At 41.7% G+C, this 27,433-nt stretch overlaps 1 protein-coding gene across 3 annotated transcripts in view; it reads left to right on the top strand.

The window, feature by feature from the left end:
* The window catches only part of MYO1D (myosin ID), a 352,561-nt gene that overhangs the window by 274,857 nt on the left and 50,271 nt on the right, over positions 1–27,433 (top strand). The gene's annotated exons all lie outside the window — the stretch shown is intronic.

Below are 27,433 nucleotides of genomic sequence, written 5' to 3'. Positions count from 1 at the left end.
GATATCTCTTTTGTGAGGGAGAACCTGAAAGTCCAGATGTAGATGTTCTAAACTTGACCGGCCAGTGCTGACTCCCTGATGAGCAAGGTTCTGAAGTTGTTATTCTTCCACTAGGTGAAAGCAGTAATTCTGCAATTGGGAAACAGTGGTTGATCCTAAGAGATCAGGGTACAATTTTCAAACCTTATACACATTGGGATTCTGATACCCCATCTCCCATGGGACCCTCTATTATTTGATGGCAGTTTATTGGACCTCTCATGTGGGTTGAAAAAATAACTTAAGGGAGTTCCCTGGTGGCGCAGTGGTTAAGAATCTGCCTGCAATGCAGGGGACACGGGTTCCAGCCCTGGTCCGGGAAAATCCCACATGCCATGGAGCAACTAAGCCCGTGCACAACTACTGAGCCTGCGCTCTAGAGCCCGCGAGCCGCAACTGCTGAGCCCACGTGCCACAACCACTGAAGCCTGCATGCTCTAGAGCCCATGCTCAGCAACAAGAGAAGCCACCACAATGAGAAGCCTGCACATTGTAGCAGAGTGGCCCCAGCTCGCCACAACTAGAGAAAGCCTGCAAGCAGCAACAAAGACCCAATGCAGCCTAAATAAATAAATAAATAAAATTATTTTTTAGAAAAAGAACTTAAGGCCACGAACAAAGGGAAATAGTTTTACAAAGTAACTTGTTTTATGTATATGAGCTTTCGGAGCCATATTCTACTACTTTCTTGTATACAATTTCTGCCAATTGTGTCTTATATTTTATAAACCCAAGCATTCTAATAGCTAACTCCAGGGTCTCTTTGAAACTTGTTTCTGCATCTTCAAAGTCATCCCATCTGTTGGATTCTTATTTCAGTGCTATTTTCAACTGTCACTAGTGGAAGCTAAATCATATTCACTGTTTTGTGCCTAGACTCTGAATCCTTGGTAAATAAACTCAGCATTGTCAGTTAAATGATAGCCATCTGTTCAGAAGAACAGAACTCAAACCTGAAAGTATACCTTTAGCAAAAGGAAAGGTATAAAAATAAACATCTCAGCAGCCGACAAACCTTGCTTAATTGTTAGATATTACACATTATTCCTGCTCTAAGTCACTTAACCTTTATAGAAGAGAGGCAGTAATGAATCAAAGCTGGTGTTTATCACATTGAGAAGATGTGACTATTAACTCCCGGAAGCACATTTCTTAGCCCCTGGCCACCATCATATCATGTAGTCCAGGTGGGTGGTTTTGATATCCTGAACAGTGTGTGAGGTGCTTTTCATATGTGTTAAAGAATTTTCTTCAGGGTTTTATACCGTTCAGAAAACTTTTTCACCTTTGTTGCATAAAAGATTAGACAGTTACAGTCATCCCCAGGAAGCCTTGGCAGGTGACTCTAAAAGCAGATTCCTGAGGACTTCCCTGGTGACGCAGTGGTTAAGAATCCACCTGCCAATGCAGGGGACACGGGTTCCAGCCCTGGTCCGGGAAGATCCCACATGCTGCGGAGCAACTAAGCCCATGCATGTACCACAACTACTGAGCCTGCGCTCTAGAGCCCACGAGCCACAACTACTGAGCCCACGTGCCACAACTACTGAAGCCCGTGTGCCTAGAGCCCGTGCTCTGCAACAACAGAAGCCACAGCATTGAGAAGCCCATTCACTGCAACGAAGAGGGGCCCCCACTCACTGCAACTAGAGAAAGCCCACGCACAGCAACGAAGACCCAACTCAGCCAAAAATAAATAGATTTATTTTTAAAAATAATTTTTAAAAAGTAAAAGCAGATTCCTGGGGACTTCCCTGGTGGTACAGTGGTATAGAATCCGCCTTCCAGTCCTCAGGGGACGCGGACTAGATCCCGGGCTGGGGAACTAAGATCCCACATGCCACGTGGCAACTAAGCCTGCGCACCACACTATTGAGCTCGCCAGCCTCGACAAGAGAGCCCACGTGCTGCAAACTACAGAGCCCACGCACAGAAGGAGCAGACCGCGCACCGTGACAAAAAGATCCCACATGCCTCAACAAAGATCCTGTGTGCCGCAACTAAGACCCAACACAGCCCAAAAATAAATAAATAAAAATAAGGAAAATAAATATTTTTAAAATAAGTAAATAAATAAATAAATGCAGGTTCCTGAATGTGCTGTCCTTTGTAGCTTCCATCCTGGATAGAGGAGTAAGAAGGTCAGGAGACCCAGGTTCCTTTAAATATAAAACCTTATGGTTTAAAAACTTGCCATCAGTTATAGTGCTTGGAACCTAAAATAGCAAATAGGGCAGAGTAGCACGCTTGCCAGTTCTACAGTGTTCTTCGTCTTGCACATTTGGGAAAATAGATTTTTTTTGACATGCTTCCTCTTCCTTCTCCCTGACTCTCCCCTGATCTACCTAGCAACGAGTTAAACTTTTTGCAATTTTGTTCTCGGATTCTATTAGCAGATTCCCTTTAGTAGTAAAAAGGAGTCAGATATAAGGCTCTTTGTGGCTTTCAGGTTCCTGTCTGCCTTGTTTCTGCACCTCTGTTGTTGTCAGATCTCTCAGACGAGGGCACTGATTGACCAGAAACCAAAACAAAAAGATGCTCCCTTGCTGATAAGCAGCATTGGAACCTAGCTTTTCAGAAGTCCTATTTTCTTTCCGGTGCTGTGGGTATGCCGAACCCGGGATTGATGGCTACTAGAGGTAGGTGAGCAGATAACCATCTTGGGAATTCTGGAGTCCATGTGATGAACTTATTCCTCACCCCTCAATGTAGCTATCATTTCTCTGAAGAGCAGTCATCTAGACACACTCCAAAGAAAGAAACAGGCATCCTTACAAGATAATGGATGGAAAACAATATTAGGAGAAGCCCGCCCCAGAGGGAATGGTGAGTGAAGGCCAGGGCATACGATGGAAAGAGGGGACCTGCAGAGCAGACAGAGAACTCAGTGCATCTAATCAATAGGACTGAAATAAGAAGATCGATATCCTTAAGTCACCCCAAAAATCCCTTTCCCAGTTGGATGTTATCACACCACATGTATATTTGATGTTGTTTGACCAAACAAAATTTATTGTAAACAGAAAACTTATAATAAAACCTCACTTATTTCTATTTTACTCATTCAAAGTTTTCATCAGTAACGAAAAGGATGCAAAAGAAATCAAACGTAAGACTTTGTAGCTTGAGGCTCCTGCCTAACGATATTTTAATGGATTGGGCTGTACACACAAGGTCAGTCAAAGGTGGCAGGGGTGGAACTGCAGGAGGTATGAAGGACTTTGGGCCTGGACCAAAAGGAGGCTCAGATTTAGAAACTTGTTAATTATTTCAGTTTTGCTATAGATTATTATCATCATGCTTAGTATTATGTGAAACAGTCTATAAAGTCTGGATATTTTTCATCAAAACGAATGCTTTAGGTTTGATTTCTATCTATCAATTTTTCATTGCTTTTATTAATGAAAATAGTAGTAACTACTTCTTAAGGTCCTATTATTATATCCATTTATTTACATAAATTATAGGATTTAATCTTCAAAGTCACTGTACTGCAGCGTAGACATTCTTATCCCCATTTTACAGGTGAAGAAATGGGTTCAGAGCATATAAACGATAGACCCAAGGTCGCAAAGCTAATTAAGTAGCAGAGCAGAGTCAGAGTCAAACCCGAGTTCTCTGACAGTAAAACTCATGGTGTCTGAAAGCCACTTGTTTTCGTGTGAAGACCAGGAGCGTAAAAAGCTTGACAGGGACACGCGTCTTGACTTTCAGAGAGCTTTAGCTGTACCACACCTTGTATGGCTTTGCTCTCATTTCCTCAACCTCTAGAGTGAGCCCCGACTCAAAAGTGTGAGACTTTCTATAGATAAGTTAGATGCCAGAGATACAGCAAGACACCCCTCCTTCCCTCAATGAGTTTACAAATAGATAACAAAAAGCAATTACAGTTCTGCTGAGCCGTGCAGGTGAACTGAGGGAGGAGTGCTGTGAATAAGAGGTTTGCTTTAAACATTTTTTTTTTAAAGTTAGGAAAAGACTTGTAGGGATGTATTTAGCCTAATCATGAGAAAGAATTTGTGGAGAACTTCCTATTTTTAGAAGAAATAAAATTGAATTTCTTTACTCAACAAACTATAATTCAACCTAATTCAGGCAAAACTAGCTAGCTTTGCAGAATTTTATCTTTTTTTTTAACATCTTTATTGGAGTATAATTGCTTTACAATGCTGTGTTAGTTTCTGCTGTATAACAGAGTCAATCAGCTATATGTATACATATATCGCCATATCCCCTCCCTCTTGCATCTCCCTCCCACCCTCCCTATCCCACCCCTCTAAGTGGTCACAAACCACCAAGCTAATCTCCCTGTGCTATGCAGCTGCTTCCCACCAGCTATCTGTTTTACGTTTGGGAGTGTATATATGTCCATGCCACTCTCTCACTTCGTCACAGCTTACCCTTCCCCCTCCCCGTGTCCTCAAGTCCATTCCCTACGTCTGCGTCTTTATTCCTGTCCTGCCCCTGGGTTCTTCAGAACCTTTTTTTTTAGATTCCATATGTATGTGTTAGCATACAGTATTTGTTTTTCTTTCTGACTTATTTCACTCTGTATGACAGACTCTAGGTCCATCCACCTCATTACAAATAACTCAATTTCGTTTCCTTTATGGCTGAGTAATATTCCATTGTATATATGTGCCACATCTTCTTTATCCATTCATCTGTCTATGGGCACTTAGGTTGCTTCCATATCCTGGCTATTGTAAATAGTGCTGCAATGGACATTGTGGTACATGACTCTTTTTGAGTTATGGGTTTCTCTGGGTATATGCCGATTAGTGGGATTGCTGGGTCGTATGGTAGTTCTATTTTTAGTTTTCTAAGGAACCTCCATACTGTTGTCCATAGTGGCTGTATCAATTTACATTTCCACCAACACTGCAAGAGGGTTCCCTTTTCTCCACACCCTCTCCAGCATTTATTGTTTGTAGATTTTTTTGATGATGGCCATTCTGACTGGTGTGAGGTGATATCTCCTTGGAGTTTTAATTTGCATTTCTCTAGTGATTAGTGATGTTGAACATCCTTTCATGTGTTTGTTGGCGATCTGTATATCTTCTTTGGAAAAATGTCTATGTAGGTCTTCTGCCCATTTTTGGATTGGGTTGTTTGGTTTTTTGATACTGAGCTGCATGTGCTACTTGTATATTTTGGAGAGTCATCCTTTGTCAGTTGCTTCATTTGCAAATACTTTCTCCCATTCTGAGGGTTGTCTTTTTGCCTTCTTTATGGTTTCCTTTGCTGTGCAAAAGCTTTTAAGTTTCATTAGGTCCCATTTGTTTATTTTTGGTTTTATTTCCCTTTCTCTAGGAGGTAGGTGAAAAAAGGATCTTGCTGTGATTTATGTCACAGAGTGTTCTGCCTATGTTTTCCTCTAAGAGTTTTATAGCATCTGGCCTTACATTTATGTCTTTAATCCATTTTGAGTTTATTTTTGTGTATGGTATTAGGAGGTGTTCTAATTTCATTCTTTTACATGTAGCTGTCCAGTTTTTCCAGCACCACTTATTGAAGAGGCTTTCTTTTCTCCATTGTATATTTTTGCCTCCTTTATCAAAGATAAGGTGACCATATGTGTGTGGGTTTATCTCAGAGCTTTCTGTCCTGTTCCCCTGATGTATATTTCTGGTTTTGTGCCAGTACCATAGTGTCTTGATTACTGTAGCTTTGTAATGTAGTCTGAAGTCAGGGAGCCTGATTTCCTCCAGCTCCATTTTTCTTTCTCAAGTTTGCTTTGGCTATTAGAGGTCTTTTGTGTTTCCGTACAAATTGTGAAATTTTTTGTTCTAGCTTTGTGAAAAATGCCATTGGTAGTTTGATAGGGGTTGCATTGACTCTGTAGATTGCTTTGGGTAATATAGTCATTTTCACAATGTTGATTCTTCCAATCCAAGAACATGGTGTACTCTCCATCTGTTTGTATCATCTTTAATTTCTTTCATCAGTGAATTATAGTTTTCTGCATACAGGTCTTTTGTGTCCTTAGGTAGGTTTATTCCTAGGTATTTGATTCTTTTTGTTGCAGTGGTAAATGGGAGTGTTTCCTTAATTTCTCTTTCAGATTTTTCATCATTAGTGTATAGGAATGCAAGAGATTTCTGTGAAAATTTTATCTTGTATTCATCACCCTGAGTAGTCTATGCCAATTACTGATACAATTGTTTCTTTTGTTTCCTGTAAACATCTTTTTGGGGAAGTCTTAGTTGGCACTGAGATTGTACCTATAACTGTACATATGTGAATTCTCTTCACTTATACCAGGTGGTGAAAGACAATGGAAAATTGTAATGCACTGAGAGGAAAGTATTGTCAACCTATAATTCTTTACCTAGCCAAAGTATTAATCAGGTGTGAAATTAAAAAACCAAAACAGGGCTTCCCTGGTGGCACAGTGGTTAAGAGTCCGCCTGCCAATGCAGGAGACACAGGTTCGTGCCCCGATCTGGGAAGATCCCACATGCCGCGGAGCGGCTGGGCCGTGAGCCATGGCTGCTGAGCCTGCACGTCCGGAGCCTGTGCTCCGCAACGGGAGAGGCCACAACAGTGAGAGGCCCGCGTACCTCAAAAAAAACAAAACAAAACAAATGAACAAGGGGAAAAACATGGTCAGACAAGCAAAGGCTTTTCACACACCCTTTCATAGGAAATTTTCCAAGGATATATTCCTGCAAACTAAGGTAATAAAACAAGAACGAGGAAGACGTGAGGACCAAGATGTAGCAGATTCAAATCAGGAAGGAAACAAAGCCTGAGCAGCAGCTGTGGTTTAAACTTGGCGGAACCATCCGTCCAGATCAGAGCAAGCAGATAAGAGGGCATCAGTGAATGGTCCCTGGGGAAAGGGGGACTCATGGGTTTCTATTTTATCCTTAAAAAGCTAGACCATGACGACAAAAGGCAATTATAACTTCCAAGGGGGAAAAAAACATTCAAGACAGAATATATTTTGGGACACTACTGAAGTAGTGAATAATAATTACATGGTTGCAGTAATAAAACACTGCTTGATTTCCAACTTTTGGAATTAATCTTAGTCAAAGCAATTGCTAAGCATGGAAGCCTTTGAAATGTTACAGAACACTGAGTTGATAATAGTCAATATTTTTTTTAATGCCTTCTATGTTCCAGACACTGTTCTAGATGAGGGGATACAGTGAACAAAAGAACTCTTAATGCTCACATTCTAGAAGCCGGGGCGGGGGTGGAGGTGGGGGTGGGCGGTAAACAATAAACACATACAAATAAGTAAGAGAATGTCTAGACTAGCATGAAGATAAACAGGATAACATGAGAGCTCATAGCTAGGGGTAAGAGGTTGCTTTTGCTCACACGGAAGACCTTTCAGAAGGAGTGATGCTCCAATTAGGATTCCAAAGATGAGGAAAAGGAGAAGATCTGGGGTGTTACCAGGCCGAAGAGCAAAGGCCTTAAAACAGGAATGAACTTGTGATGGTCAAAAGATAAGGGGAGGGAGATGCATGAAGGAGGAGATATGGGGATATATGTAGATGTATAGCTGATTCACTTTGTTGTAAAGCAGAAACTAACACACCATTGTAAAGGGGGATATATGTAGATATATAGCTGATTCACTTTGTTGTAAAGCAGAAACTAACACACCATTGTAAAGGGGGATATATGTAGATATATAGCTGATTCACTTTGTTGTAAAGCAGAAACTAACACACCATTGTAAAGCAATTATACTCCAATAAAGATGTTTTAAAAAAGAAAGATAAGGGCCAGTTTAGCTGGAGCAGAGCAAATGAGGGGGAGAGTGTAAGAGCCTGGATGTTAGAGAAAGCCCAGGCCAGATCATTGAAGGTTTTATGGGCAATGGTGAGGGGGTTGCAATGAGAGACCACTTTTTAACAAGAGGAGTGATGTGATGCGATCTGATTTATATTTCAGAAAAATCACGCTGGCTGTTTTTGTAGAGGACAGATAATAGCGAGATAAGAGGTGCTGGTCCTGGAGAGAGAAGGTGATGACTTGCACTAGTGTTTTAGCAGTGCGGACAGTGAGAATATATTTTGGAGGCAGCGATGACAGGACTTATGTGGGGTGAAAGGGAAGGAGAGGATTCATTTCTGGCTGGAGCACTTGATAGTTGGGGTAGCATTGACTGAGAGTGGGATATTTGGGATAGGAGCACCTTTTGGAGGTAAAATCAAGAGTCCGTTGTTGGAGATCTTACAAAGGAAATATTCTCAACCTCGAGGAGGTACAAGTATTTGGGAGGTAAGCAGAAGTGCTAAAAGGATAGAGATGCCAGGATCCTCACCGTATACAGTGAGCAGTAAAAATATGGTTTCTTGTTGATGGAACAAAGCAAAGGATACCTATATTGTTTCATGTAATAAAGAGAATCCAAAGTGAAACAACTATATTGATTAAGTTACAGGTGAGGGGAGCAAGAGGAGGCTATTGGTGATATAAATGCAGCTGTGTCATAAAAAGAAGTCAATGGATAATATCTAAAATTGGTGAATTAATAAAGAACTGTATGAGCATATTATTAAGTGATTGGAGCGAACCATCAAAAGAACTAAAAATAGAAGCAATTTAAAAAAACAAGCATGAAAGAAGGGAGCAGTGGGTCAAGGGACTGTTGCTTTTTTTTTTTTTTTTTTTTTTTTCAGTCCTCTGTGTGGGTTATTTTGTTAAAGAATGAAAGGGTAATGTTTTTAATGGCCTCAACAAAATCAGATTTTCTGCATATGGCATGGAATTACTTTTTGGTTTCCCAAAATTAATTGTACAGTGGGGAAGGATGGGGGTATTAAAAGTCTTATTTCTCCAAAATAATACCAAGAATCTTCCACTGTAAAACATGCTAGAAGGTGGGTGTGCTACCAGGTGTCAAAAGAAAAGGTTAGTCGTCTGTTCCTTTCTTGACCTGTAGGTGTTTCAACAATTCTAATTTAATTTAATTCTAATTTAAATCATGTTCCGTGTCCTCTACCACCTTCTAGAGAACCATCCAAGCCCCTACCAGAATTTACGGTTTTTCTGGGCTATTTGGCCAACTTAATGGAATGGAGAGTCCCAGGAAAGGAAGAAAGGCTGGAGACAGAAGGCAGTGCAAAGGAGCAGAGTGGCAGCCACAGAAACAAGACACTTAAAAAGTGACTGTGGGGACTTCCCTGGCGGTCCAGTGGTTAAGACTGCGCGCTTCCAATGCAGGGGGCGTGGGTTCGATCCCTGGTCGGGGAACTAAGATCCCCGCATGCTGTGCTGCACGGCAAAAAAAAAAAAAAAAAAAAAGTGACCACGGAGGGGAGGGCCACACGGGGGGTTGCAAGTATATAGCTTAGCTGGAGATTTGTGGTCAATTCCTTGGCCACGTACCTATCAACAAAAGTGTCTTTACCCACCCGCCTGCCTCCTCTCTCCCATCCCTCCAGCCCATCAAGCTGAGGACACACTTGCCACTGACTCACCTGCTCTAGCATAAATGGGGAAGAGACCCTTTTAAGACCTCTTCTGAGTGATGTTCTGAGTTACTGTCAGGAGAAATTCTCCTCCGTGTGTTTCTGTTTACTTTTCTCTCCACCCTCTTAGCCTGTTTGTTACTGTGACTTCTGCTTCTCCTTTTGCCCCACATTCCCCCTCCCAGACCCCTTCCTCCCTGGAACCACCCTTTCCGTAGCCTGGGCTCAGCTACTTTCCCTCACCTCCTCCCCCGCAACAGACATGCGCACTGGGTGGCTGACATCCATGGGAGATTAGTTACAGCATCGATGGACACCCTTAGGATGTGTGTGTTTTAGGAAGAGGAATGTTGTGTTAAAATTCCATCCAGGTTCCATCCCTCACTCCTTAATATTTCATTTAATGCCTCAGACCCCAAAGCGTGGCATTATAATATCCATCTGTGCGCAGAGTAATCCCATCAAACTCGAATTTCACCCAGTCTTGTGGATTTTCTGGAACTTTACAACAGAAGCTTTTGAAAGCATGAGCAGTGTCAGAAGAGCCTTAAACGGCGCGATAACCTTCTCTTCCTGTGGATGTGCACTCGTAGGAGGAAACCCTCTCATTCCCAGCTTACAACCAAGAAAGTTTGACTAAACATCAGGACAGATTTTTGACTGTCAGAGACTGATGAAATGATGGGAACCGCAGATATAACTGCTTTCCATCCTTAGTGATACCTAAAAATAGAAGTCGTATTATATTGTTGCCCGGGAGCAGATCAGGTAACTTCTGAGGCCCCTCTGCTTCTCAGTTCTGCTCATCTTTCACTGGCAATTGATGGCGTATCGTGAGACTGTAGGGTTGGGAAGAGCTTAAAGATTCCGACCAGTTCCAGGCAATGGTCAGGTTTCAGCAGAACTCATCCCTGACTGCTTAATAATTGCTCCGTTTGTAAGGGCCTCCAGACAAATCGATTAGCTCCTTTGGTGATTTATTTAATGGTCTTAAATATCCCACTCAGGAAATTTGGTCCTCTTTCTAAACTGAAATTTCCTAAGCTTTGGTTTCTTCTTGTTCTCAGGGACTGTGGGAACAGCTGTCACCATCTAGTGACTCACCTTATGATACCTTCATACACTCATCTGACCTTTTATCTCCTTTATTCATGGGTCTTATTCTGCGGCTCTTTAATATATTCAAATTATACGTGCTCAAGATCAACAACAGTCGGAAAGCAGTCATAGCGGGATGACGACTGAGTTGTGTCTACTTCCTCACTCTATAAAGTTACCGGAAGTTCAGATTTAGCTCGATATACCAATCATTCACCAATCATCGCTCATCACTCCCAGATGCATGCTTTGAGAGACAGGTAATTCACGCTACTGGGCGTACACGCCATTGCTCACCCAGAGGGAGGTGGCATTTCTCAGTCTCAGTCTGAGAAACTTCTTTTCGCTTCCCTTGGCTGCTCCCCATTGTAAGAGACGGGTTAAGATCGGGTGGGGCCGCCCAGGAATGTCACAGGTGTCTTGGCTGTAGCAGACACCAACACAAGAGTCTGTCTGCAGGCCTGAGAGCGAGTTACAGTCCAAGAGGCCCGAGTGCCCCTGGGCCCGAGACAGCTCAGAACGCTCCAGAGATTAGTCACCCTTCGCAGGTTCAGCATTTTGGCCTAGAGCAACACCATCCCCAGTGAGCAATGGAAGTGAAATATGCCTCTTACTGTCTCCACCACTGAGAAAACGAATCGCGCGTATTATTTTTCTATGATACCAGGACAGTCAGTGGCTCGGAAGTAAAACGCTGTCTGTAGTCGTGAACGTTTATTGACAGCACAGCCCTCAGGGTATTTATTGAAAAGCTATCAGATTCTCTAGTCGTGGAATTGGTTTATTATCAATGAACACTTACTGAGCGCTTATGACACAGGAAACACCCGTCTGTACGTTGTGGGCAGGCACACGCGTCCTTCAGTCCCCAGCCTTGAGGAGCCCCTAGGCTTGAGAGCCAACATGAACCCAGACAAGCGCTGGCACCCCAGTGAAGTCTGTGTTAAAGGTGCACGAAGGCATAGAGGCCGGAGCCCCTAACTCTGCCTTGGGGAGTACAAGGTGCTGTCTTTCCGGCTGGTCTGGAAGCACTTGTCCAGCAGAGAGGCAGGGAAGGGCTGAGGTGGGGTGCCGGAGAGCACCGGAAAGGCAGGTACCTCTCAGGGGCTGATCTGGGTGGGACAGATTGCCAGGCACCTTCTATGTGAGATGACCGTAGGTCCTAGCTTGCCAGGGACAGTCATGGTTTATGGCTGTTGCCCCAACATAATAATTAATAAAGCTGTCTCTTTTAACTCCGAAGAGCGTCCCAGGCAGATGATCAATTACACGGCCACCTGACGTGTACACTATGCAGGTGGGCTTAGTAGGTTTTGTAAAGTGGTGAACTAATCAGATTTGTGCTCTGGAAAGATAACTCCAGCAGCCATGAGGAGGACAATTTGTAGAGGGAAGAGACTAGAAGCAGAGAGAGAGAGAGAGAGAGAAGTAGAATTAGATACCACTTGCCTTGAAAACTAACTCTGTCCTAACCGTATTCCAAACACAAGCTTGCCTAAGTGTTGGTTTTCAGAACATCTCTGTCTCCAGTTATAATTTTTTGAATAGCCTCAAAGCTGCAGAGATGTTCTGAATGTGTCTTGGTCTTTTAAATTCTTAGTAATTTTCAGAAATTATATTAGCAATGTATCTATCTACCAACCTGCATTTTTTTTTTTTTTTAACAATATCACAGAGACAAAGAAGATTCTGAGAAATTCTTGGTGGTGGGGGGGAAACATCTCCAGACTTTTTTGGAGAAAAGGTCTCTGCAAGGTAGAGGAGCTCTGATTTGCGCAAGTTTGTGTTAAAAGGTCACGTGATCTTTTGATAGGAAGCTGCTCCTGGCCTTTATTGTGACATTGCTTTGAATGGCTTTCCTAGTCTTACAAACAGGTTTTACCAAGCCACCCACACTTCTCAGGTGTTTTCTCTGAGACAGATGACTTGGGCTGAGGTGTCTAAGCCATGGAGCTGAGTTAATTGGACCTGGAGACTAATCGGGAACCGTGGCCTCATTAGCACCCCTGAGCTAACCCAGCACAGCCTCATTGCACAAGGCATCTCTGGTAAATGCAACTTGTAGATGGATGTCTGTGATCGCCCACGTCTGGGGCATGTATGCTTCCTTCCTATGGGGCTGCTTGGACAGGCTGACTAAGCATGGTGACAGCATGAGACCCCGCAGTGGCCACGTCATCTGGAAGGGCCTGGAGCCCAACGTACCAACGTGTTCATGCTTGAGAAGCAGCGTGATGTGGCCGAAAGAGCACAGGCTTTGGGCTGAGACTGGCCCGCGTTTCAGTGCATCTCCGGACGAGACACCTTGGGTGTTTTCCTAAACCTCTGGGTACCTTATATTTCATCATCCGTGAGTGAGGATAACAGTGCCTGCTGTGCATGTTGGTGGCATTGGGGTTAGTCTAGCCAAACAACAAGAACAGCTGTGGCACGTAATAGGTGCTCAGTTGATGGTGGCTGAGTTTGTTCCTGTTGTCATCATGATTATTACAGAATCGGTTCTGTCCCGATACAGCCATTCGTCCAACAAATACTTTTTGAGCACATATTACTTGCTGAGCAGTGTCCTCTGCACCAGGGCTATAGCCATGAACAAAATAAACAAGGCTTCTGTCCTGAGGATGCTTAGACAGACACCCTAATTCACCTCGTCTTCCTTCATTCACTTTTTTTTTTTCAGTTGTTTATAACATGTTTCATTGTATGTAATTTTTCAACATTCTTTTTTTCACATTCTTTTCCATTATGGTGTATCACGGGGTATTGAATATAGTTCCCTGTGCTCTACGGTAGGACCTTGTTGTCTGTCCTCTTCATTCACTTCTTAATTTATCAGCTTCTGCCCCCACTGCCACTTGTTACCCTTTGCCAGTGTCCCCTTACCCTCCGCCAGGAACTCCTGTCTCCTCAATAGTTTTACCCCTTTAACACCCCCGAAAGGGCAGCATCTGCACCTCCTCCTCACCTGCAGGCACACCCACTTCCCTTCACAGATGGTCCCTGACTTACACAATTGTTCAGCTTACAATGTTTTGACCGAATGGTGGTGTGAACGTGATCATCACTCAGTAGAAACTGTACTTTACACTTTGAGTTGTGACCTTTTCCCCCTCTAGTCACGTGCGTCCCTGACTCTCTCGTGATGCTGGGCAGCCACGCCGTCACGAGGCGAGCCACGGACACAGGTGCGACCACTCTGGACCCGGAGGACCATTCTGTTGTCCACTTTCAGTGCGGTGCTCCGCCGGTGACAGGAGCTACCCACTGCAACAGACGTGGTGGTCTACGGCCCCGCCCACTATAGGCTAACGTAAGTGTTCTGAGCACGTTGCAGTTGGGCTCGGTTCAGCCGTGATGTCAGTAGGTCAGGCGTATCAGCTGCATTTTTGGCTTGTGATATTTTCAGCTTACAATGGGTTTATCAGGATGTAACCCCATCGTAAACTGAGAAAGAGCTGTACTTCCTCAAGCAAGCGGCCCACACTACCTACCTTGGAGACGTCTCAGGGGCTAGACCTTCTGCTGGGAACTGACCCCCGTTCATCTTTCAGGTTTCAGCTGAGATGACCCCATCCCCAGACAAATTTAAGTGCTCATGTTCGTGTCATCTCCCAACACCCTGTTTTCCCCTCATAACGCCACAGTTATAGTTAATTTGTGTGCGTGTGTTAATTTGGCATCTGTCACTTTCAGGAAGTTGTGAGGAGCTCCACAAGGGGAGGTCTGTTGCTGGACCAGTCTAGATGCTCAGAAACTATGTATTGGATGAATATTGATTTAGGAAGTCACAGACGGATTTCTCATCACTGAAGGTGCTTGATCGTGATGAGAAACTTTGAAGCAGGTGCGTGGGATTGACCTTCAGTGCTGGACTCCTTGTTCAGATGCCACTGGTGGTAACACCGTCCCCCCTTGAGAGTGTTTAGTGATGGCCACACTATAGGTCAGTTTGGTCCCGAATAGATGTGTCCTCAACCACCGAACCGTTGCTGGCCAGATGAAAGAGCAGCCGCTCTCAGGGACAGAGGTGGCAGAGCGGGTGACTGAGAGCTAAGGGTTGAATAGGTTCCAGGATCTGAGCAGCTGCTCCCTGTGGTCAGGGTTCCAGGGTCCAGCGGGGGGAGGTTGAAGAGGGACAGAGGTGGGAACCGCATCGTGAAAGTGGGCGCTGCCAGGATGCCTTCTGTTGCTACAGAGGAGGATCTTCTCTTTAAGGGACAGGTTTAGCACATGACAGTGTTTCCTAGATGATGACATTATTTTTAGTTCTACACATTATGCAACAGCAAGCACTGTCATCAAAGGTGGTGGACTGTTTGTATAATTCTGAGGCTAGGGGGTATGTTTTCTCTGGAAGGATCACATATTCCCTTTGTAACAGTGAGAACAAAATGCAGATGGGCCTTGTTGGGATTCCCTTCTGTACCCTCCCCGTTAAATGTCACATGGCCTTGAGCCTCGGACGACTCCTTAGAATGAAGTGGAACTACATGCAGGGGCCTCTGTGCCTCTTTTACTTGTTTTCTCTGTGCTCACCGTTACCTTCCTTTCATTTTCTAGTTATCCGTCCTCTTAGTCTGTCTCCCCCATCAAACTGTAAGCTCCCTAAGAACAGGGGATGTTTCGTGCGTATATCTGAGTCATCCACTGCCCCAGCACAGGAAGCGCTAAATAAACATCAAAGGAGGGAAGGAAAGAGGCAGGCAGGCTCTGGTCAGAGGAGTTCACCCTGGGTTGTACACTCTGCACCGAAACCCTGACTGTACAGCCACTTAGCAGTCATTGCCAAGTATAGGGTGTCGGCTCAGAAAGGAAAGGGACCTAACATGCTGACTGAGATTTTCCTAAGTGACTTTTGAAGGAAGCTGATGTCGGATCCAGATTTGTGTGAATAATTAGAAACCTCAGAGCGAGCATTGAGAAAAATCTACCTGCTAAATGACAGCCCTCTTCTCAGCCCATTTTGACCCAAACTGGAAGGGAAAGAAATGCAGAGGTGTGAGGTTCCGCGCCTTTCGTGCCTGGGCTCCGCTCCCAGCCTCCCATAGCAGCCAGGACCCCACGCGGTTGCTACAACTAGAAGCCGGTGTGGTTACAGGGGAAAGTGCTTTTACAGACAGTCTGCTAAGTGACTTCCAGGTTCTGACAGCTAAGTTAAGCAAAGCAGATTTTAATCAATTGTTGATACATCTCACTAGCTCTCGCTACTTTTATAGTCCCACATAGCCTTTTTAGCCCAGCAAGAAAGGTAGTAAACCAAAATAACATCATACCAAAAAGTTTTTAAAAACCAAATACATGAAATCAAATACTTAGGAGCTCATCTTACACCAAGACACAGCAGTTTAAGGCGGGATTGACTGTCGTGCGTGCAGTGGAGGGAGTTGCGGGGGGACAGAGAACTGCACGATTTACTGGCTCCTCGTGGGTGAAGCAACCCTTCACTCTCCTGATTCTTACTCAGTTTGAAATTGTTCCCACTGGTACCCAGATGCGTGGGCTGAGTACATCCTTATGAGCCTTAGATTAACCTCATCCTCCACTAATCACTATGTATTTAGAAATACCTATGTTAGCAAAGAAAATTTACCCAAAAAAAGATACCAAAAAAGATAGAAAAAGTGATACACATTTGAATACATATCAACTTCATTAATAATCAAAGGCATGTTAACAAAACAATAAGGTACTACTTTTCCCTTCAAGTCAGTTTATTTTAATGATAACGTTCTACATTAGTGAGAATGCAGTAAGATCCTGCATTGGTTTATTGCTAGTGAGAGAGGTAATTGATACGGATCTGGAAAAACATTTGCAAGCATGAATCAAAAGACTTGAAAATCTTCCTGCCCTTAAAAGGAATGAAAGGAAATATGATAGAATTTAATATTTAATGTAATAGTATTTATTTCAAGGATTACATTGTACATTTAGAGTCAGAGAAAAAAATAACATTACTAATTTTGTAATGCTCATATTCTTTGTCCTAACAATCACCTTTCAAGATATATGTCCTTAGAAAGTAATTAGAAATGTGGACAAAAATCTATATGTAAAGATGCATGTAGCAGTTATCTATAAATAGTGAAAACTGTAAACAACCGAAACATTGAAAGAATATCTGAACAAATACCTGTATAGCCATATGATGAAATTTTTTACAGCCGCTAAAACTTATCTTTACAAACTTTTTGATGTCAAAAGAAAGTGCTTATGATATAATAAGTTTTTAAAGTACAAAATATTATATCCAAATTGTAATCACAACTTTGAAAAGAATATAGACATAAAAAGGAGTAGAAGAAAATATACCAAATGGTTAATGCTAGGTGCTTTTGTTCTTACTTCTTATAATTTTTCTGTGCTTTCTAGCTTTATTTCAATGACAATCAAGGGAAAATTGTAAGAAAAAAATCATTTTTATGGCAAAATTTAATCACTAGAAGGGTATGTTAAATATCAGTGTCACTATGTAAATATGTCAAAATATTAACCAAGGTTCTCTCCCGAGATGGTGAGATAGTATTATGGGTAAAATTTTGTTCCTCCTGCTTTATACTTTCCTCCATTTTCCAAATTTTCTACAGTAAACATGTATGAATTTTAGAATTAGATAAAAAGAAAAAGGTTGGAAAAAAATGAAAGCAAAAAAAGTGCAGAACGTATAATAGGACTGAGTTAATGAATCATGGATCATTTATTTTAGTTGTCTCTGGGTATTAAATTTTCTTTTTAATTCAAACGCTCCATAATATACATATTTTTCTCGCAGCTAGTTTCTGGGACTACTGCTCATCTAGGTTGGCTTTGTCTCAGCAGTCCTTATAAACTAGAAGCTGTATCTCTGGTGACCTACCATGGCCATATAAATCAGTTACCATACTTACGCATAAGGAGGGATTAGGTTTTTCCCAAAATAGTTTAATATTTTAGCAACAGGCATATTCAGTTTGCCACAAACACTCTTTTGCAGTCGAATGAGGTTTACAACTGCCCTGTTGTTACATGCACATCATTGATAAACACAGAAGGTGAAGCTGAAAGGCCAAGAAATACTTCATTTAGAGTTCTGTGGCTGGGAATGGACATAGTTTATTTACATTTCAAGAAATTGATGATAGATGATCAATAAAAGAGAAAGATATTTAAGAGAGTAGAAGGAGTATTAGGGATGGAAATAATAAAACATGATTAAAAGGTAATGGTCATAAAGCATATGAGAAAAATAAACTCAACTTCAGACAATTAAGATCCCTATTGCATATGGATTACAAGTATGTAGATTTTTTTTTAAGACTTTTTTTATGCAACCTTTCTTTAAGGAACTTCCACAACAGGCAAAGGGCAGGAAATTCAAGATCACATTCAGTAATTTAAAAGCCCTTGAAGAACAATTTGGTTCATAATCAAAAGACGATTCATAGCTGAGTAGCCTTGGGCCATTAAACCTCAGTTTATTTCCTATAAAAAAGGGATAATACCTGGCCAGCTGAGGATCAGATTAATATATGTGTGTGTGTGTGTGTGTGTGTGTGTGTGTGTGTGTGTGTGTGTGAAAGCACACACATGAACACACATTCTGGGGTACTTTATAAGCACATGAAGATAATAATAAAAATAGTTAACACTCATCTTGTCCTTATTCCGAGCTAGGCTCTATTCAAAGCACCATACGTGCACTAACACACATAAACGTCACAACTTGAGAAGGGTGCTATTATTATCCTCATTTTATAGCTGAAGAAACTGAGGCACAGAGAGGTTCAGGAACTTGCTCAAGAGCACAGCTAATTAGTAATAGACAAGCACCCAGGCATCCTGTACCCTAGATGCTGCTTCCTCTCCAATGTAAAGCACCCGTATTATTCAAAGCGGAAGGAGTGAAATATTTAGAACGGAAGCACACTTTAAAACAGAAAATGAGAGGGGCAGAAGAGACCTTGGAAATAACCTGTTTCCTCTCGTCTCCCTGGGAATGCATTCTATAGCCAAACCAGTGAGAATTGTGGAGGGAGCCTTTTTCTCATGAAAAGGATGTTTCCTGGGCTTTCTTACCGTCAGCAGTTGTGTCATCTGACAGCGAGCCTTGGAAGGAGAACGGTTTGTATGCCGTTTCAAACCACAGGTGCAACCACATGATGATAGCTGCGTGTTACTTATTTTCCGTTTATCCTGCAGTGAAAAGGCACTAATATAATGTGCTTCCATCAAGTGTGAACCAAACACTTTTACTCAGACTTCAAAGAACATTCTTTACTTCGAAAAGCAAAGTCTTTTTCCCTCGTCGCTCCGTCTTAACTTAACTGTTAACCCTCCGGTGCCCGACATTGTTTTCTGGTCTGGTCGTGCTCAGAAATAAGTTGTTTCTGTTGGGCCTCGGCGCTCAAGTGTTGGAACTTACCCTTTGGAGATCAGGGCTCTGCCTCTGAGAGTGTGTCTTTTCACCGTCCAACTGCCGCCCATACAGATAAACTGTCATAAACTAGCCCAGAGATCAGCAAACTGTGGCCCACGGGCCACATGTGGCTCGCCACCAAGGTGGTTTCGCATTTTTTAATGGTTAGCAGAAAAAATCAAAAGAAGGATAATAAGGTTTCATGACACCTGAAGATTACATGCAATTCAAATCCATTGTCCACAAGTAAAACTGTCTGGGAACACAGCCGGGCCCATCCATTTACGTCTACACAGCAGCCAAGCTGAGTGGTTCCAGCACAGATTGTACTGCCTGCAGAGCTGAAATATTCACTCTCTGGCCCTTTAGAGAGAAACTTTGCTGACCCCTAACTAACAACGCAGCATCTCAGGCCCCATCCAGTTTAGCCACCTTTACAAAAATAGGCTAAGCCTCCCGAGTTGAAAGGCTTACATTATTTCGCTAAGTAATAACTGCACTGCTGAAACCTCAGTCGGGTTTGACACTTTGTCCCACAAGTCACTGACCATCTCTGCATTTGGCATACTGAAACTAGACCATCTCACTCTTAAGCTGCCTTAATTGGGGTGAGTGCCCTGCATTATTTGTCTGTAAAATATTTGAGGTTTCTGGGAGCACACTGTAAGAGAAACAAACATCAGTTTACAGGTTCCACACAAGGAGCCTATAAATTCCTTAGATTAAGGAATGTGACACAATTCACTTTCTGACAGACCCAAAGGCACTATATGATATTCCTCTTTTCCCTTCTTTTAATTCTATGGTCTTAATGTTAGATTTTCTGTTGTTCTTTTTCTTTTTTCTGAAGCTCAGAAATTGTTAACTAACCAGTTGCTAAAATTCATTTTAAAATGTAGCTAAAACTTTTTGTTGCCACAAACCCCGTGCCTGCCCCAAATCTGTGAGCAGCGTTTCATCATATGTGTGAATTGTAGCAGCTGCTCGGTCCCAGCATGGTTTCCTCCACCCTCTGGGAGCCCCTTGGGAGCCCCTCCTCCATTCATTCAGAGCACGTGCTTGTTGAGCGCCCACAGTACACCAGGCCTTGACCCTGTACCCAGTCTCCATCTCAGAGCACCTACAGTCCATTTCAGGGTTTGTAAAGAAACAATTGCATTCGTGTTGTTTAAAATACAGTTAGAGAGGGACTGCCCTGGCAGTCCAGTGGTTAGGACTCCATGCTTCCGCTGCCATGGGCCCGGGTTCAGTGCCTGGTCGGGGAACTAAGATCCCGCAAGCCATGCAGCACAGTCAAATAAATAAATAAAAATACAGTTAGAGAAAGGTTGGTGGAGATGAGCATATAGCGCCCCATGGGAGGACAGAAGGATACGTTACAGAACAGCTGGCCTTTCTATTGTCTGTCCGTTCCATAAGGAACTATGTTCTCCCAGGTGTGAGGCCCCAGGTTAGATCATAGCCCCAGTCCTCCTGGAGCTTACACTCAAGTAGGGCAACCCCCCTCCCAAAACAAGTAAACAAATGAATAAAAAGTCCTCTATAGTAGCAAGTGCTAAGGAGGAATAAACAGGGTTCTGAGACAGAGAATTAAAGGAGGTGACCTATTTTGGATGGAGTGGTTGGAGAAGGCCAAGGGCAGAGGGGACATTTAAGTTAAGGTTCGAAAGATGAAAAGGAGCTCTTCATGTAAAGACGGAGCCAGGCAGTAAAAATGGTAGGTGCAAAGGCCCTGAGGCAGAAAAGAATTTGGTGAGTTGAGAGAAGACCAGTAATTGGAGAGGCAGACTGTTTAGAAGGATGAGGAGTTAACCAGTCCTGGGAGTGTGGTGGAGAGGAAGGAGAGGCGTGGCTCTGCGGGCAAAGGTTTAGAACAACCAGGCTTGCTGGTGGATAAGCGCGTGACTCGGGGAGCCCCGAATATGGTACTCTGCCGGGAAGAGCAGGGAGAGCAGGCTGGGATGCCGATGAGGAGCCAGATTGTGACAGGCCTCGCATATCAGGCCAAGGGATTTGGGTTTCATCCAGCAGACAACAGACAGCCAAAACGGGAATTTTTGTGTCTCTAGTTAAAAATATTTTTTTCTGATAACAAAAGTAACTCTGTGTGGAAATGTGGGGAAACCTACATGAGGACACTGAAGAAAAACGTCTGTATGCACACATGCAAACCATCGTTAACATTTTTTGTATCTTTTTTTGCATATGGATATAGTTTTCCAAAAATGAGATTTTTTAAAAAATACAGGCTATTTTATAATTGCTATTTCACTTAACATTGTAGAGCAAACATTCTGAAAATGTCTTCCTATGTCACTCAGTATTCTTTTCCAGCACAACTTTGCATACCTGTGTGGTATTTCATGCTAAAAGCAAACTAAAATTTATTTATATTGTTTCATTGTCAGCCCTTACAGTTGAGCATCTAGAATGTTTCTAGTGTTTAGTTCTATAAGCAGTGCTGTGATAATTGTCCTTAGAGGGATGTATTTATTTCTATCCATGATTGTTTCCTTAGGAATTCCTAGAAGTGGAATTGTGGGGTCAAAGGGCATATATTCTTCAAGGCTTTTTATACATATTTCTAGATTAGCTTTCTAAAGCTTGTGCCATTTTGCACTCCCACCAGCCAACTATCAGCATGCCTCATGTACCAAATTACTCACTCAGCACTGGATTTCATTTGCCAATTTGACAGAGAAAAAACTTCTGTATATCTGTCGTTTTCATCTACATTTTTTAAATGAAATTGAACAGTTTCTCCCATGGGTCTCCTTGTCATCTGTACATGTGCTGTGAATTGTTCATATCTTTTGCCTCTTTTTATCTTTTGGTACCTCCATCACTGGGTTACTAGTTTGTAAGAGCTCTTTATCTATTAGGACTATTAACCCTCATATGGTGCAAATATTTTCCCAATCTGTCTTTTTTAAATTGCATTATGTTTTTCTACAGAAGTTTCGCATTTTTGTGTGGTCAGATCTGCCTTTTCCTTTAGCCTTCGTGTGCATGCTTTAAAAAGTCTTACCCGTCCAAAGGTTAAAGACTCACTTACATTTCCTTCTCATTCTGCAGTAGTTTTGTTTTGTATATTTCAACACATTGTCATCTTTAATCAGACTTCCGTGTTAAAAAGACAACTGGAGAATTGTGGAGGAGATTTTAGAGGGAGATGAACTGGTATCAGGGGGCCATTTAACTAGTTACTGCAGTTGGCCAAGATGTATGGGGTCGTGCCAGTGAATCTAACCCCCAGACACAGTCCAACTGCAAAGCGTATGCCCATCAGTAAAATCTCATCACATGTGGTGATTCTCAGCTGAGGGGAGGCAAGTGGGAGAACTCCCAGCTCAGTTGGGAATCCCTGGTGGAGATTTAAAGGAAAGGGGATTTTTTTTTTATTTAACAGCAGGTTCTTATTAGTCATCATCCATTTTATACACATCAGTGTGTACATGTCAATCCCAATCTCCCAATTCATCACACCACCACCACCACCACCCTCAGCTTTCCCCCCTTGGTGTCCATACGTTTGTTCTCTACATCTGTGTCTCAATTTATGCCCTGCAAACCGGTTCATCTGTACCATTTTTCTAGGTTCTGCATATATGCGTTAATATACGATATTTGTTTTTCCCTTTCTAACTTACTTCACTCTGTATGACAGTCTCTAGATCCATCCACGTCTCAACAAATGACCCAATTTCGTTCCTTTTTATGGCTGAGTGATATTCCATTGTATATATGTACCACATCTTCTTTATCCATTCATCTGTCAGTGGGCATTTAGGTTGCTTCCATGACCTGGCTATTGTAGATAGAGCTGCAATGAACATTGTGGTTCATGACTATTTTTGAATTATGGTTTTCTCAGGGTATATGCCCAGTAGTGGGATTGCTGGGTCGTATGGTAGCTCTATTTTTAGTTTTTTAAGGAACCTCCATACTGTTCTCCATAGTGGCTGTATCGATTTACATTCCCACCAACAGTGCAAGAGGGTTCCCTTTTCTCCACACCCTCTCCAGCATTTGTGGTTTGTAGATTTTCTGATGATGCCCATTCCAACTGGTGTGAGGTGATACCTCATAGTAGTTTTCATTTGCATTTCTCTAATAATTAGTGATGTTGAGCAGCTTTTCATGTGCTTCTTGGCCATCTGTATGTCTTCTTTGGAGAAATGTCTATTTAGGTCTTCTGCCCATTTTTGGATTGGGTTGTTTTTTTAATATTGAGCTGCATGAGCTGTTTATATATTTTGGAGATTAATCCTTTGTCCATTGATTCGTTTGCAAATATTTTCTCCCATTCTGAGGGTTGTCTTTTCATCTTCTTTATGGTTTCCTTTGCTGTGCAAAGCTTTGAAGTTTCATTAGGTCCCATTTGTTTATTTTTGTTTCTATGTCCATTACTCTAGGAGGTGGATCAAAAAAGATCTTGCTGTGATTTATGTCAAGGAGTGTTCTTCCTATGTTTTCCTCTAAGAGTTTTATAGTGTCTGGTCTCACACTTAGGTTTCTAATCCATTTTGAGTTTATTTTTGTGTATGGTGTTAGGGAGTATTCTAATTTCATTCTTTTACATGTAGCTGTCCAGTTTTCCCAGCACCACTTATTGAAGAGACTGTCTTTTCTCCATTGTATATCCTTGCCTCCTTTGTCATAGATTAGCTGACTATAGGTGCGTGGGTTTACCTCTGGGCTTTCTAGCTTGTTCCAATGATCTATGTTTCTGTTTTTGTGCCAGTACCATATTGTCTTGATTACTGTAGCCTTGTAGTATAGTCTGAAGTCAGGGAGTCTGATTCCTCCACTCCGTTTTTTTCCCTCAAGACTGCTTTGGCTATTCAGGGTCTTTTGTGTCTCCATACAAATTTTAAGATTTTTTGTTCTAATCCCATAAAAAATGCCATTGGTAATTTGATAGGGATTGCATTGAATCTGTAGATTGCTTTGGGTAGTATAGTCATTTTCACAATATTAATTCTTCCAATCCAAGAACATGGTATATCTCTCCATCTGTTGGTATCATATTTAATTTCTTTCATCAGTGTCTTATAGTTTTCTGCATACAGGTCTTTTGTCTCCCTAGGTAGGTTTATTCCCAGGTATTTTATTCTTTTTGTTGCAATGGTAAATGGGAGTGTTTCCTTAATTTCTCTTTCAGATTTTTCATCATTAATGTATAGGAATGCAAGAGATTTCTGTGCATTAATTTTGTATCCTGCAACTTTACCAAATGCATTGATTAGCTCTAGTAGTTTTCTGGTGGCATCTTTAGGATTCTCTATGTATACTATCATGTCATCTGCAAACAGTGACAGTTTTACTTCTTCTTTTCCAATTTGTATTTCTTGTATTTCTCTTTCTTCTCTGATTGCCATGGCTAGGAATTCCAAAACTATGTTGAATAATAGATGTGACAGTGGACATCCTTGTCTTGTTCCTGATCTTAGAGGAAATGCTTTCAGTTTTTCACCATTGAGAATGATGTTTGCTGTGGGTTTGTCATATATGGCCTTTATTATGTTGAGGTAGGTTTCCTCTGTGGCTACTTTCTGGAGAGTTTTTATCATAAATGAGAGTTGAATTTTGTCAAAAGCTTTTTCTGAATCTACTGAGATGATCGTATGGTTTTTCTTCTTCAATTTGTTAATATGGTGTATCACACTGATTGATTTGCATATATTGAAGAATCCTTGCATCCCTGGGATAAATCCCACTTGATCATGGTGTATGATCCTTTTAATGTGTTGTTGGATACTGTTTGCTAGTATTATGTTGAGGATTTTTGCATCTATATTCATCAGTGATACTGATCTATAATTTTCTTTTTTTGTTGTATCTTTGTCTGGTTTTGGTATCAGGGTGATGGTGGCCTCATAGAATGAGTTTGGGAGTGTTCCTTCCTCTGCAGATTTTTGGAAGAGTTTGAGAAGGATGGGTGTTAGCTCTTCTCTAAATGTTTGATAGAATTCACCTGTGAAGCCATCTGGTCCTGGAGTTTTGTTTGTTGGAAGATTTTTAATCATAGTTTCAATTTCATTACTTGTGATTGGTCTGTTCATATTTTCTATTTATTCCTGGTTCAGTCTTAGAAGGCTATACCTTTCTAAGAATTGGTCCATTTCTTCCAGGTTGTCCATTTTATTGGCATAGAGTTGCTTGTAGTAGTCTCTTAGGATGCTTTGTATTTCTCTGGTGTCTGTTGTAACTTCTCCTTTTTCATTTCTAATTTTATTGATTTGAGTCCTCTCCCTCTTTTTCTTGTTGAGTCTGACTAATGGTTTATCAATTTTGTTTATCTTCTCAAAGAACCAGCTTTTAGTTTTATTGATCTTTGCTATTGCTTTCTTTGTTTCTATTTCATTTATTTCTGCTCTGATCTTTATGATCTCTTTCCTTCTGCTAACTTTGGGTTTTGTTTGTTCTTCTTTCCCTAGTTCCTTTAGGTGTAAGTTTAGATTGTTTATTTGAGATTTTTCTTGCTTCTTGAGGTAGGCTTGTATAGCTATAAACTTCCCTCTTAGAACTGCTTTTGCTGCATCCCATAGGTTTTGTTTTTTTTTTTTTTTTGGCCTCTCCCGTTGCGGAGCACAGGCTCCGGACGCGCAGGCCTAGCGGCCATGGCTCACGGGCTTAGTTGCTCCGCGGCATGTGGGATCTTCCCGGACCGGGGCACGAACCCGTGTCTCCTACATCGGCAGGCGGATTCTCAAACACTGCGCCACCAGGGAAGCCCATCCCATAGGTTTTGGATCGTCATGTTTTCATTATCATTTGTCTCTAGGTATTTTTTGATTTCCTCTTTGATTTCTTCAGTGATCTCTTGGTTATTTAGTAACGTATTGTTTAGCCTCCATGTGTTTGTGGTTTTTACATTTTTTTCCCTGTAATTCATTTCTAATCTCACAGCATTGTGGTCAGAAAAGATGCTTGATATGATTTCAGTTTTCTTATTTACTGAGGCTTGATTTGTGACCCAAGATGTGATCTATCCTGGAGAACGTTCCGTGCACACTTGAGAAGAAAGTGTAATCTGCTGTTTTGGGAGGCAATGTCCTATAAATATCAATTAAATCTATCTGGTCTATTGTGTCATTTAAAGCTTCTGTTTCCTTATTTATTTTCATTTTGGATGATCTGTCCATTGGTGTAAGTGAGGTGTTAAAAGTCCCCCACTATTATTGTGTTACTGTCGATTTCGTCTTTTATAGCTGTTAGCAGTTGCCTCATGTATTGAGGTGCTCCTGTGTTGGGTGCATATATATTTATAATTGTTATATCTTTTTCTTGGATTGATCCCTTGATCATTATGTAGTGTCCTTCCTTGTCTCTTGTAACATTCTTTATTTTAAAGTCTGTTTTATCTGATGTGAGTATTGCTACTCTAGCTTTCTTTTGATTTCCATTTACATGGAATATCTTTTTCCATCCCCTCACTTTCAGTCTGTATGTGTCCCTAGGCCTGAAGTGGATCTCTTGTAGACAGCATATGTATGGGTCTTGTTTTTGTATTCATTCAGCGAGCCTGTGTCTTTTGGTTGGAGCATTTAATCCATTCACGTTTAAGGTAATTATCGATATGTATTTTCTTAATTGTTTTGTGTTTGTTTTTGTAGGTCCTTTTCTTCTCTTGTGTTTCCCACTTAGAGAAGTTCCTTTAGCATTTGTTGTAGAGCTGGTTTGGTGGTGCTGAATTCTCTTAGTTTTTGCTCATGTTTAAAGCTTTTGATTTCTCCATCGAATCTGAATGACATCCTTGCCGGGTAGAGTAATCTTGGTTGTAGGTTCTTCCCTTTCATCACTTTAAATATATCATGCCACTCCCTTCTGGCTTGTAGAGTTTCTGCTGAGAAATCAGCTGTTAACCTTATGGCAGTTCCCTTGTATGTTATTTGTCTTTTTTCCCTTGCTGCTTTCAGTAATTTTTCTTTGTCTTTAATTTTTGCCAATTTGATTACTATGTGTCTCGGCATGTTTTTCCTTGGGTTTATCCTGTTTGGGACTCTCTGCACTTCCTGGACTTGGGTGGCTATTTCCTTTCCCATGTTAGGGAAGTTTTCGACTATAATCTCTTCAAATATTTTCTCGGGTCCTTTCTCTCTCTCTTCTCCTTCTGGTACCCCTATAATGCAAATGTTGTTGCGTTTAATGTTGTCCCAGAGGTCTCTTAGGCTGTCTTCATTTCCTTTCATTCTTTCTTCTTTATTCTGTTCCGCAGCAGTGAATTCCACCATTCTGTCTTCCAGGTCACTTATCCGTTCTTCTGCCTCAGTTTTTCTGCTATTGATTCCTTCTAGTGTGTATTTCATTTCAGTTATTGTATTGTTCATCTCTGTTTGTTTGTTCTTTAATTCTTCTAGGTCTTTGTTAAACATTTCTTGCATCTTCTCAATCTTTGCCTCCATTCTTTTTCCGAGGTCCTGGATCATCTTCACTGTCATTCTTCTGAATTCTTTTTCTG

This window comes from Kogia breviceps, chromosome 19 (assembly GCF_026419965.1).
Source record: "Kogia breviceps isolate mKogBre1 chromosome 19, mKogBre1 haplotype 1, whole genome shotgun sequence".
Classification (NCBI taxonomy): Eukaryota; Metazoa; Chordata; class Mammalia; order Artiodactyla; family Physeteridae; genus Kogia; species Kogia breviceps.
The sequence above is the reverse complement of the archived record's forward strand: the minus strand, read 5'-3'. Positions and strand labels throughout refer to the sequence as shown.